Here is a 14,704-nt window from a genome sequence, read left to right as displayed (position 1 = left end):
CTGATCTCAGCCTTGCATGTCCGGACGGGCTTGAGTCAGTCCCAGGTAAAACTGGTCACCCGAGTCCTCCCCTTCGTCTTACCCCACCTCCATCTCCCCTTTAGCTCACCTGCCCCCCCAAATCTGGCACCATGAGTAAGAACAGGAGAAACCGCCAGAGTGCTGCGCGGCATTCTGCACCGATGAAGCATTACATAAAACAATGCCACCACTGTTGAGCCAAAGTTTTGTATGAAATAAGTTTTTCCCCCTCAGTTGATTTACAGCAGCATTGTTCCAAAATGAACCCATGTGTGCATTTGACAATCCAAACTTTTGTTTGTCTCGTTGCTCTCGACGCTTGGTGACAACAGTCCAGCTCTCAAGGTTAAGCTGCAGATGTGTTAATGTGCTAAGACTGTGTGATTGTTTTGTTTTTTTTTTGTTTGTTTTTTAAAAAAAAAAAAGCATTTCAAGAAACAGCCGAGTGAATAGTGAGGAAGAAAAGAAAAGAGAAGGGATGAAAGGGGTGGGGGAGAGAAAAAGCTCATTTCTGCTGACATGGACGGGCTGCTTAAAGGGGACAGCAAGCCAGGGCAGCAGAGAGTGACAGAGCTACAATGGAAACACAATGGAGACTCTCCTTCCCCCAATGCCAGCCATCTCCCCTCGCTGGCGGTTTTATCCCACTGTCGCCCCTGCCAGACGACAGCGCGGGCCAGGCTTGTTCAGCAGAGCCGCAATAAGACAACACTAATAAACGCCAGCTGGGGGGGGAGAACAACAAATAGCTTACACTTTCAAATTTTACACTGAACTAGTCAGGGCTAATTCCCTCCTCCAATGTTTAGGGGAAAACACCAACCCCCACTAACCCCTTCCTTTTTTCTCTCATACTACCTCATCCCATCCCCAACCTGTTTATCCACTGTCAACAATACAGGGCCTGCCGTTGGAGCGAGGCACCTGCTGCTTCCTGGTTCATGGCTGGTGATCGGGAGGCGTTCAGATAAACAAACTCTGTCTCGTTTGGTTCGAGTGTTGACAGCGACGCATTCCCAGTTTTCATCTGCTCTTACGCAACTTGGCACTGCACTGGCGCTCTGCTGTGCTTTTTTGGGGGGGGCATATCGGCCTTCCTTGCCTACTTTAAGCATATTTACTTTGCGTCTACGTGCGCCTGTCCTTGTGTGCCTTTACTTTGCTTATTCTGCAGCTTACAAATTGCTTGCGCAGGCACCATTAAGTGCAGCGTTCCAGAGTCTCGCCTGGAGCACAAGCGAGATGAAATGTTTATCTTTCTATTACAGTATAAACCACACCCACCCGTATAATATTAGGTAAGTAGGTGAGTAAGGCCCTGATGGAAACGTTTCTCTAAACTCAGTAAGCAACACCAAGGTAACTCGGTGAATCATCAAAGGCATGAGAACCTGAGGGCATCAAGTCACCTACAATCTAATTTACTAATGACTTCAAAAGGGTTTGTGTGTGTGTGTGTGTGTGTGTGTGTGTGTGTGTGTGTGTGTGTGTGTTTTTAGTAACTCCAAGTGAGATCACGCTTTCAGTTCTGTTTAAACTTGAGGAGATACATTCAGGGCACAAGAAGTTATGGTTGTCTCTTTGTCTGCCTGCTTTGTGAGACTGTCACTAGAGGTCAAGTTCTATTAACGGCATTCTTATCTCTTCTCCACCGTTTAGACGGCACTTAAGAAAATTAGAGTCCACAATGAACACAACTACACAGTCACAATCCATCCTTCCCTACATTTCTTCACTAGGCTCTTCAAACGTGAGATTATGGGCAAAAAAAGTTTGTTTTGAAATGAAAGTCTTGCAGCAGATTGAGCTGTGCAAGCCGTAATTGGTGCATTCACATCACTGATTTAAATCATTGATTTGGTCATTTGCAGCTCACAAGATGCCAGGTCATTTATGCTAAAACTGAGTTTTTGTTTTTCCACATGTGCTCTTTGAGTAAGCAGTTTGAGTGCACAATTTTCACCAATCTCAGGTCCACCAGCATTGGTATGTGAGTGTGTATTTAAGTGTGTGTAACATGGGGGAAATGTGTACATGTGTTGGTGTATTTTCCAAATGCTTCCAAATTTACTTCTAAGGTCCCAGTGATGCAGATCTGGAGTCCCGTCAGTAATTCACTAGCAACCAGCAGTGGTTAGAAACATGGTGTCTAACCAGATACGTACTGTTCAAATAATTATAAAAAGTTAATGGTGAACTGGACTTTACGCAGAAGCAGATCAAAGTGTTTTACAAAGCCAAAGTAAATGGCATTACCTTGGAATCTGGTAGTATTTTTGACCAGGTTATGCCCTTCAACGAGCATATTAAACAAATATGTAGAATTGCATTCTTGGGTTTACAGAGTATCTCTAAAATTAGAAACATTTTGTCTCAGAGTGATGCTGAAAAACTTGTTCATGCATTTTTGTACTTTTAGGCTGGACTACTGCAATTTATTATTATCCACTTGTTCCAAAAGTTTCCTGAAAAGCCTTCAGTTGATCCAGAATGCTGCAGCAAAAGTACTGAGTACTGAGTGTCCCTGTTAAATCCACAATTTATTTTAAACTGCTTCTCCTCACATACAAGGTCTTAAATAATCAGGCCCCATCTTATCTTAATGACCTTATAGTACCGCATCATCCCAAAAGAGCACGTCACTCTCAGACTGCAGGCTTACTTGTGGTTCCTAGAGTTTTTAACAGTAGAACGGGAGGCAGAGCCTTCAGCTTTCAGGCCCCTCTTCTGTTGAACCAGGTCCCAGTTTGAAATTGGGAGACAGACACCATCTCTACTTTTAAAATCAGCCTTAAACCTTTCCTTTTTAATAAAGCATATAGTTGGGACTAGATCAGGTGACCCCGAAGTCACCAGCAGCCTTGGCTGCAGAGCCTGGTTCTGCTGAAGGTTTCTTTCTGTTCAAAGGGAGTTTTTTTTCTTCCCACTGTCACCAAGTGCTTGCTCATAAGGGGTCGTCTAATGGTTGAGGCAGCACCTCCACTGAGACAGATCTTACCCAGCAACGACTCTACAAAGGATCGGGGAATGTATATTTTTCTCTTCTGACTTGAAGATGGCAGGTGTGAGTGAGTTTTAAGTCCTGAAGCCTAACATTGATGTGTTGCTACTGCAGGTTACTCTGTCTGGTGACACATAGAATTTCTGTTTCATTTTGTCTTGAAAAACTCCAATGTTATCAAATATTTATCTATAAGTGAATATGTATAAATATATATTATATACAGTGGGGCAAAAAAGTATTTAGTCAGCCACCGATTGTGCAAGTTCCCCCACCTAAAATGATGACAGAGGTCAGTAATTTGCACCAGAGGTACACTTCAACTGTGAGAGACAGAATGTGAAAAAAAAATCCATGAATCCACATGGTAGGATTTGTAAAGAATTTATTCGTAAATCAGGGTGGAAAATAAGTATTTGGTCAATAACAAAAATACAACTCAATACTTTGTAACATAACCTTTGTTGGCAATAACAGAGGTCAAACGTTTACTATAGGTCTTTACCAGGTTTGCACACACAGTAGCTGGTATTTTGGCCCATTCCTCCATGCAGATCTTCTCGAGAGCAGTGATGTTTTGGGGCTGTCGCCGAGCAACACGGACTTTCAACTCCCGCCACAGATTTTCTATGGGGTTGAGGTCTGGAGACTGGCTAGGCCACTCCAGGACTTTCAAATGCTTCTTACGGAGCCACTCCTTTGTTGCCCGGGCGGTGTGTTTTGGATCATTGTCATGTTGGAAGACCCAGCCTCGTTTCATCTTCAAAGTTCTCACTGATGGAAGGAGGTTTTGGCTCAAAATCTCACGATACATGGCCCCATTCATTCTGTCCTTAACACGGATCAGTCGTCCTGTCCCCTTGGCAGAAAAACAGCCCCATAGCATGATGTTTCCACCCCCATGCTTCACAGTAGGTATGGTGTTCTTGGGATGCAACTCAGTATTCTTCTTCCTCCAAACACGACGAGTTGAGTTTATACCAAAAAGTTCTACTTTGGTTTCATCTGACCACATGACATTCTCCCAATCCTCTGCTGTATCATCCATGTGCTCTCTGGCAAACTTCAGACGGGCCTGGACATGCACTGGCTTCAGCAGCGGAACACGTCTGGCACTGCGGGATTTGATTCCCTGCCGTTGTAGTGTGTTACTGATGGTGACCTTTGTTACTTTGGTCCCAGCTCTCTGCAGGTCATTCACCAGGTCCCCCCGTGTGGTTCTGGGATCTTTGCTCACCGTTCTCATGATCATTTTGACCCCACGGGATGAGATCTTGCGTGGAGCCCCAGATCGAGGGAGATTATCAGTGGTCTTGTATGTCTTCCATTTTCTGATGATTGCTCCCACAGTTGATTTTTTCACACCAAGCTGCTTGCCTATTGTAGATTCACTCTTCCCAGTCTGGTGCAGGTCTACAATACTTTTCCTGGTGTCCTTCGAAAGCTCTTTGGTCTTGGCCATGGCGGAGTTTGGAGTCTGACTGTTTGAGGCTGTGGACAGGTGTCTTTTATACAGATGATGAGTTCAAACAGGTGCCATTCATACAGGTAACGAGTGGGGGACAGAAAAGCTTCTTACAGAAGACGTTACAGGTCTGTGAGAGCCAGAGATTTTCCTTGTTTGAGGTGACCAAATACTTATTTTCCACCCTAATTTACGAATAAATTCTTTACAAATCCTACCATGTGATTCATGGATTTTTTTTTCACATTCTGTCTCTCACAGTTGAAGTGTACCTCTGGTGCAAATTACTGACCTCTGTCATCATTTTAAGTGGGGGAACTTGCACAATCGGTGGCTGACTAAATACTTTTTTGCCCCACTGTATATATATTATACAGCTAATTTCTGACAGCTGGAGGTTGAACTCTTCAAAAATGTTTTGTAAAACAAAGATGTTTCCTTATGCCTTTATAATCCTTTGTTGCTTTTTTTTATTTATATAGCCCATATTTGCATTACTTCAAGAGTACCCTCATCAGACCAATGCACTGACATATTTATGTTAAAATATGGTGTTGTTAAAGCATTACAGTCCATTTGGATCTTTATAATAATAACGGCTATGTAAACAGTCCCTTCTCCTACTGAGGGTGTTAAACAGTTCTGACTCAACATTGCAAACAAGCATATATTAACCCATAACCACAAGGTTTCCTTTAACTTAACTGAGTGGTTTTTCATGCTAACGCCTAACCAAGGAGTATAAAAAGCAAATGGAGATTAAAAAAAAAAAAGAAAAAAAAAAGATTCACAAGTGGAGACAAACTAAAACAAATTTCCAAACAGAACACAAACCACTGGGTGCTGGCTGATAAACTTGTGACATCCTCCACCACTACCCTCCCAACCGGCAAATGCAGACTTTTTCACTTGGCTTCCAATATTACTGGTGCATCATGAAAACAGTGCCAAATGACGCATTTGTGCATATCTCTGTGATATCAGCCCAAGCAGAACAGCTGTGTTTGAATCTGTAGAATGAGAACCTGCTCTGTCATACATGACATAGGACAGGTACACTGTTTTATCTCATAAGATGTAAAATTTCTTGTGTCAAACAAAAGTTCTGAAAGCTGAAACCTCTTTTTGTGAATAAAATCTTTCTCTCTTTGCCCTCTGTCTTGCTGTTTCTGAGTCTTCTCATCAGCACCCGCGAGCTTTTAAAGTTTATAATGCTAGCACAACCTGCTGTGCTTGCCAAAGTTAAAGGTGGGTCTGACACGTCCTGACTGAAACAGCAGAGGCTGCTTCAGGCAACAATGCACTTTGGGAGGCCAAAGAATCTGCTCAAGTATTTATCCATAAATTATTTTGTCAAGGTTTCTTAATATTGGCAAATTGGTCATATATTATATATGAATTATATTGGAATCAACATTAGAGACCTAATTAATCTTTTCTTTCTCATAATGAAATGAGACAATGCAAAAAAAAAATAAAAATAAACTATATTTAACTAAGCTTTCTGTAATTGTTTTCATTCCCGCTCCTGATGTGTTGTGGGCCCATATTAGCTTCGTCTTAGCATGCACTCCCAGACAGTGAATACTCTTGAGTCGCTGTGCTTGTAAAATCAAGTCATAGCGCAAATATATCGGGCAAAACATTAAACTGCAAAGCTCCATGGTTATGTGATCACAGACAATCCATGACCTCTTACCAGAGCTGCCACCGGGCTGTGTGCTGCATTGGTCAACTTAGGCCAACATTACCTCAGGAAAGAGATTTTGCTATGAAAACACCAGCCGTCTCCGCTGGCTGCCTCCAGTACAAACACTCCCAGGGCTCCCGGAGGGAGGTGGGGTGGCAGTGGGAGCAGAGAGGGGCCTGGAAGGATTGGGGAACACGGGACACTGGAAAGGGCAGGGAGACAAGTTCAGGCAAGGAAGCTGAAACTCCTCCCTCTTGCATCGAGCATTACAAGAAACATGGTTGCTCACCGCACGATTGTGGCTGTGTAAGAGGCTCAGATTGCATCAGTGAGATGATCTGCAGCTGCAAGTTTCAGACAGGCACATGTTATCTTTTTTCCCCTTTTTTTTTTGCTGCTTTGGCATTGCCTCTAAGTATTACATCAGCTCATAAATACAACTCTGCATTAACCACTAACTGGTGCACAAATCTGATAGTTAAAATGTAACTAATGCCCAATTGTAGTGCCAGTGTGAGTTGAGTACCATCTAATTATAGAGTGACTTGGTACCATTCTTTGAGCACTGCAATCCATGCACAGCAGATGAAATAAAGGGGGGAAAAGTTCTTGCTTTATTGCATTCTTGTCCATTTTGAGAATATTTGCTGAGAAAGATCTCAAATCAAATCCCACCGGAAACTTTGTGTTTGCACTTTTGTCAGTTGTTTATTAATTTGGGGGTTTTAACACCAATAATTTATTGGAGATCACAGTTTTAGTTTCAGATGCTCCTCTTTGCACTAACTCAGCATATTGAAAAATGCTGCTTACATAGCGCACTATGCAGCGTATCAAATCTTTGATACAAGAGCAGTGTGAGACACCAAGCTGGCTCAGACATCGTTGTGGATAGGTCTAATATATATTATGTAGTTCTTTTCCCATTTCATTCTTCTGAGCAGACTTTTTGCACTTGCTATGCAGAATGGTTTTTCTTCAGCATATTGGTAAGTAAATAAGGCAGCAAACTCTGAAGAGCTTTAGTAACTTCTGGTATCTGATCATCCTAACCATGACAGATCTGCTTGGTTGATCAGCAGGAAATAAAACAAATTTCCTTATTGTGTCACAGTGGTTTATCAAGTATGATGAACTGAGAGCTTTGGTTTTGTCGTTTTGCAGTTAATGACGGTAGAAAGGCCTATGTGTCAGAACGTTACTGTTTATCGGGCTCCTATTGTAAAGGCTAAACATTAGCATTGTAGTCATTCTTGTCTTGGTTATTTTGGAATGATGAGTTGTCACATTTGCATGAGATGATGGAGTACTGATTTATCAACTGGCCCTGGCTAGTTTGGTTAGCTCACTGCATCAACAGACTGTATTGCTACAGTTTATCAACAGTTTTAGCAGTCACCTGTTTGACAGACAGAGATTGCTGTTAAAAGTGAGTAAGTAACAAACTAATAAAATGTTCAAATTTCACTGACCTTTGGGAGAGGCTGTTTGTACCCCTAGGCTCACAACAAACCTCACACGATTGAAGACAAAAGGCATCAACACCACAGATACAGCAGAGACTTAAATTAACAGACCTGAAGCCTAACACACATCCCGTGACCTAGTTAGTACCAGCTCTTACTTCAGCAGGCCAAAGTCCTAATAATAGATGACTACATGATTTTTTACAATCAGGTTCAAAATATTCAGCAGCTGTCCTGAGAGGTAAAATTAGCTGAAGAGGTCAAAACTGTCTGAAGTGACCATTAGAGGAAGCACAGTCTTTGGCATATCGGCGAGGGGCTTATTTTTCCAGCTGTGCGCTTTGCCACTTGTGCACGAGATACTGTTTATAAAAAGTAGTTTTTTCCATAAGAAAAACCGTAATAACATTTTATTTTAATAAATAATTGATTCAGTTTAGATTCTATTGAGAAATACACATTTTCTAGTTTTCAGTTGCTTATAAACACCAATATTACCTGATAAATCTGATATATTTTAAGTAGTTTTGCATTTAAAGCCATTTCTCTTATAACCGAGCTCAAAATCAAGTTTCTGGTTGATCAGTAGAAGAAATCAGTCAAATACACACTTTAATTACACGTTTGCACCAGGACTAAGCAGCATGATGAAGATTAAATTGGTGTGTTAAGCTGCAGGACAAGCATTTGTTTATCTGTTGTCGTTTAGATTTTAGTTTTCTGACCAAAAAAGGAGAAAAAAAAAGCTTGTAAGTGCAGCGATGTTTATCAGCCAACTTGGAAAATCCACATATTGGAAGTTTCCTACAACACATGCAAATACTTTTTGCAAATACAAAGTTTGGCACTTTGGGTGCATTGTGCTAAACTAAAAAAATCCCCAAGCTAAACATTCCTCTATGTTGGTCTGGACTTCTGCAAAACTGGGGATGTTCACACTACTCCAGATAGTTTAATTTATTATCAGTGATGCTCAAACCTCTCTATGAAATCCATCGGCCACAGACAATGAGCGAGCAGGGAGATATCGACTACCCAATCAGAACAGAGGCGGCCACATGAATTAAGCCTCTAATGAGATATGAGGTAGATAGTCAGAGGGGAGGAGATATGAGGTTGCACTAATGTGTTTTGTCATTTCCCTCATCACTTTTCCCACTTCCTGGGGTGCTGCAGATAACCAGCCCAGATCCCAGTATGCTTGCCAGCGATTGGCCACAGCAGAATTATTTACCTAATAAGGCTTGTCTGATTGGCCCACGGGAGACAATGGCATGTGTAAACAGCCCTGGGCTCTGGACAGTTGACCGACACAGCAGTCTCTTTGTTACTCTAACTGTTGTCAGTGCAGACATGCATGATCACACACACACACTCCCTGGTTGTAGTTAGAGCTGGACTTGCGATGGGTTTTAAGGTTAACTGTGAAACTGGGATTTTGTGCTAAAGCTGTCAGTAGCCAGTCACCTGTGCCAGTATGCAGCATCTTTAAATATGAGCACTTTAAAGAGTTCACTGGAAGCACTGGATTGCAGGGTACTACCATACATTCATTTCAGTCAGACCACTTCATTGACACAGCAGGGGTCCTGAGGCAGAACCCTGAGTAAAAAAAACACAGGTTTATCTGGCTAAAGAGTTCAAACTGGCTCCTGAAATCTGGAAGGTGTCCACTGTCACCACAGTAACAGAGGCCTTTAGTTATTCTGGTCTCCACTATCTTTTACTCTGTAAATTACTGGTGCCCAGAGGACCCAACAAACTGAGTTCTCTGAGGCTTATATATGTGGTTACCAGTATATTTCTTAAATCAGATGGAATGCTATGAAAATTTGTACATACATTTGTACTCCCCTTGGGATATTATAGCATTTCAGTCAGGGCCACTGCACTTTTAGAAACTTCCTGTGGTAATCTATATTTGGCAGTAAAGCTCTAATATGGGAGCTCCCTGCATCTGGCTTTCTACGTGCCCACATGGAAAGCCAGAACAGAACAGCAGGACCCCAATGCCGACAGATATGACACTGATTAAATGAGACACAGCGGTGAAGAGTTGGGTTGCAAAGTAGTTAAAGAAGCTTAAATGCAAGTCCCGACATGAGATTTACCAACAAGGGGCATCGATGAGTATCAGCTGAGTTTGACTTTATGGACTGGCTTAACTGATGCTGTCAAAAATGAGTATTTTGGCTAAGCTAGCATATTAGAGTGTGCTAGCTTCAGAGGTGGCGCCTATGAGCCATTACGCTTCGTCTCTAACCTAGACTGCTGGTTCAGTAGTAGTGGGCTTAGCCTTCAGCTTTCAGGCTCCTCTTCTGTGGAACCAGGTCCCGGTTTGGATTCAGGATGCAGCCACTCTCTCTGCTTTTAAGATTAGGCTTCACACTTTCCTTTTTGATTGTTTCACTTACATTGTGTTTATATCACCCTGCATTTAATTACTGTTTATTGTTAATCTCTTGCTCTCTTCCACAGTGTGTTTTTATCCTGTCTCACTCTCCTCACCAACAGACAGTTGTGGCAGATAGCTGCCCCTCCATGAGCCTGGTTCTGTTGGAGGCTTCTTCCTGTTAAAAGGGAGTTTTTCCTTTCCACAGTGCCTGTGCACAGGAGTCCATCTGATTGTTGGGGCTGTGTCTGTATTGTCTTTACCTTACAACGTGCCCTACATGTTTGCTGACATGTAGGCCACAGAAGGAGATGTGACCTTCAGATATGTTCTCAATATTGAAAGTACTTTGTTTGGTAGTGGGTCGTGCTTGGCTGAAGCATTTCCTGAGTCAGTCCACAGAATGTCTGGTTTTTCAGTCACTTGTGAACCCATTTCTCATCCAGAACTTCAAGATCTTTCTCTACTAATTTCTCTAGTTAACAGTGGGGCCTCTTGTGTGCCACATTAGCAAGTCAGATAAAAAAACACTATGCAAAAAGTACTGTATGCAACACAAATGTGCAGAGTACAGAAATTCTCTTGTGTGTAGGATATGTTCCTTGGCAAGATGAAGTCTTTTTCTAAATTTTATTGTACACTAGTGAAGTTTTATTCATGTGTTTGTAATCATAGAGAAATATATAATCTCTTGAAACTCTAAAAACTCTTAAATTAGAATAAATTAATAGTAAATGTAATCCCCAAAACAGTAACTCCAGATATAACTCAGCAGCATCTGTCCTAAGATATCAACTTCTTACCCAGTTTATTAAAAGGTGATTAATGCGTGACTTGGCCCAGATATAAACGGAGTGCTATTCAACGCGCACTCATCAAACAGACCTGTGCACACGGTGCCAAGATCGTGTCATCAAACACAGCTTAGCTAATGCACGTCCTCTGGCACTGCAGCCAGATGAACAGAATACAAACACCTGTCTGCTCTACTTTTCTGTGGATTTGTGATGCGGCTAAGAGGTGCCAGTCAGCTATCAGTCTGTTGCTGCGCAGCTCAGGTGATTTGGCTGTGTGTTTGTACTCTGTGAAGAGCAGTGAAGGCTTCATACAGGGTTGGGTAAACCCCAGTGACAGTTTGTGGATGCAGGCCCATGCAAATGTGCTCCTACCACAGAGGGGGTTTTTTTTGTGACAGGTGATGTTCAGTTTGGCCTAGGGGCTGGGAGCAAAGGCAGTCTGTTATACAGGGACAACCAGGAGCTGTTAAACATGTCCTCAGAGCCATGAAGTAGAAGGAATACAGAATACGTGGAAACACAGTAGAAATGCTGCAGCAGGAGACCTCATGGAAAAGGCTGACATCATGGAAATAAAGTTAATATTCCAGAGGGAAAAGTCTTTTAATGCTTGTTCTTTGTTCATTAAGCATTTAAAAATGCAAGGATTAAAGACTTTAACCTTTCTTTTTTGTTTAATTTACGGTTACACTTTCTCCAAAGTGTGAAATAAATAAAGTGTCGAGCCTTGCTTGAGAAACAAAATCCTCCATGTCAGCATCTCAAGAGGACACAGTTTTTTTTTTCCCCCAGTGCGTGAGCCTCAGAGGTGGAGCTTATGAGCCGTTATGCTTCGTTTCTAACCTTTACGCTGAGCTAAGTTAACTGTCATGACAATAGATAGAGACTCATTGTTGTGACCCATCTCTTGGCATGAAAGCAAAAAAAAAAATGATGCATCAAAACCAGTTCCTTTTGTGCTGGAATACAGAAAGAGGATGTTTTCCCTGAGATGAGTTAAAGTCTATGACAAATAAAGCAAAAAAAATTTGACTGCACAATTTATTTTTTTATTTGTTTGACAGCCCAACCTCATGTAGTTTCCTCTGTTTTTAATCTGAATCGGTTTGATGTTGATAGGAACTTGTTGACTTAAAACTTAAGCTTCATTTCTATTTTAATTTTCCTTTCAAACACAAAACCTACACAATATTTACCCACAGGTTTACCTTGCATATTTGAAACTCCTCCAAAGAAGATGGGGATAGGGACACCTTCACCACTGTTGCTTTAGCTCAACTTTTTAGCCTTTAGACATTTGAGAAATGACGAGACTAACTGCATTAGTTTTGAAACCAAAAGGATTGTTTGGGATTTCTGTTAAGGTTTCTAGTATTACAGTTCATTTCATCCAATGCTTTCAGTGAATGGCAGGTCAGGTTATTTGAATTTTATACTGTGTACCAAAGGATTTCTTACACATAGGGTTACTAATAAATAATGCATTTCACAGCTGTAAGACAAATTTGCTCATCTTTCCACCTCCATATTTCACTTATGCATCCTTACACTATCCTTAAATAACTGAACATTTCCCTCTCCGCCATACATCCCTCAGTATTTCGCTGAAACACTTCACCTCAGGTTTTTCTCAGCCCTCTCAAGTCATCATTCATTCCCTCTTACTCTTGTCTGTCACATGCTGAGTGCCCTTTACCTCAAAGGTGCTCCCTAAGTGAACCTGTGAACTTTGTGCCCCCCCCCCCGGGGGAAAAACCTCGCATTTTAACATCTGTGCTACACAAAATTAATTTATGCAGAGGTAAAGGGAAGGTTTGGGTGATTTTTTTTTATGTTTGTCTGCTTTTGTGCGCACATTCAAGGAAAAAGTGATTTACTCTCATCTGTTTAAGTATCTCTACATAGCAGCAGCCTCCATAGCCTGTTGCAAACGCAAGAGAGAGTGAGTGCCTCTGTTTGTCTGTGGGTGTGTGTGGGGGATGGGGGTTTAGGCATGTTGTCTGCTAGGCCGTCCAAGAAGCCCCAGGGTACCTCAGTAAAAGAGATAATTATCTTTTATCTGCCATGTTGTGACGGGAGATTATGGTTCAAATTTACGATTGTTAAGGAGACAATACAGCACGAGGCTGCTCTTTTGAAAGTGGCGAGGGGGTCTCGAACAAGTGGGAGAACTCCCACAATGCTCCAGAAGCTCATCCCTCATGTTTTGGGCTTGAGGTCTTTCGAAAACAAAGAAAGGGGATAAGAACCGGTGCCATTTACTCTCAGAAAAATGACTTACACAAATCCTATCATAATTTTTAGATGACATTCTATATTGTGTGTCATATCAAAGTGCTATCGCAGGAGATCACAGATACAACAGACTACAATAAATGAGCTCAGTGTCACCATAAGCTCATTGTGGGGCCTAAAATTAGAGTTGTCAGTTGTTATTAAAAAAATGAAGTCGAAACATTTTTATCTGAGCTCAGAGTAGTTCTTATTTTCCAGTGATTCACAACAAAACCTCAATAACAAAAGTTTCATCTGAAGTTCTTGAGATTAAGATAACTGGGTTTCTTTGAGGGGTCCCAAGTGTTTAACCTCTACTAGAGTAGTCATCTAGGAGGTGGTAGGTGACAGCCAGACATGAATATTAATACTTGGCACTAACCATCTATGCCACCATCTTGACAGTATAGCAAAAGAAGGAGCACCATCATCCGCACTGTCAGTGTTAGCATAGGTATATTTGTAGCATAGGTATATTTTATCAGGCATTGTTCTGTGTTAGATGATATTCTTTGCTGTTTATGTGCGTTACGCTTACGTCTTCACTGTATATGAATTGTTTAGTATACCTCGAGGTGTCATTTTTTTTACACGTAAAGCTTGCAGTGTTTAATTTCAGACACTACACCAGCTAAATCCACACACTAGATCGTATACACTGTTAGCTAGAAATGGTACTAACTGTATTCTGTGTTTATGTTGTTTGTTTTCGATTTGTTGCACAAAGTAGGGAACACTTGCTTCATCGCTGAGAGTCTGTCCAAGAAGATGAAGCTATAGCTAGTGTTTGGGTAGCATAGCTTGGGTAGCTAGCCTAGTCGTACACCAAAACTGCCAGAAAGTACCAAGAGACTTCAATTTTTTTTGCAGTAAATAAACTATAGCATGCTAACTCAAGGCTTTCAGAGGTGCTCATGAGCTAAGCAACTGCTGTGAGTTCATACTGGGGGTATGTAGATGATAGTTGTATCTGTTGTGTCCAATGACTGTAGAAACCAATGACTGTTTTCTTAGTCATAGTGGTGTCAGAAAAGTTTCTGACTGTGTAACAATCCCTTTGATAGTGAGATAGCTAAAGGAGGAACATGTGCCTAATGGAGCTGACTTTAGTGTTTGATTGAAGGTAGTCTCTTGCTGCTAGTTTAATTGAGGGCAAAGTCATGTCATTCTACATTATATGATAGCATACACATCGCAGATTTGGTCAGCTTGTTCAAAACTTTTATCAAAGCCAGATGGCCACAAGGTATAGTCACAAACATAGTTCTCTAAAATCTAGAGAATGTCTCTAGATTTGAGTGGTTTTGAACATTTTGGCTACACAGAGAGAGAGTTTGCATTGATTACCCTGCTATAAGGCATTTCAGTATCACTCTTAGGAAAAAGAGTTGCACAGTCAACAAATAGCAGTAGAACAATTTTCACAAAGTTGAGTGTATCACATTCTAATCGACTTGTCATTAGACAGTGTTGTCTGTCTCTTCGTACCAGTGCCAAATTTTAATGTTATATGACACACTGTAGAGCGTGTGGTATGGGATGTGGATAACCATTAAGCCGAACCCACGCTTATTTTTGTTGTTTTCTTTTTTTTTTTT

Source organism: Haplochromis burtoni, unplaced genomic scaffold, assembly GCF_018398535.1.
Source record: "Haplochromis burtoni strain Fernald_Lab_line unplaced genomic scaffold, NCSU_Asbu1 Contig_44, whole genome shotgun sequence".
Taxonomy (NCBI): domain Eukaryota; kingdom Metazoa; phylum Chordata; class Actinopteri; order Cichliformes; family Cichlidae; genus Haplochromis; species Haplochromis burtoni.
This window is presented reverse-complemented; position numbering follows the sequence as displayed.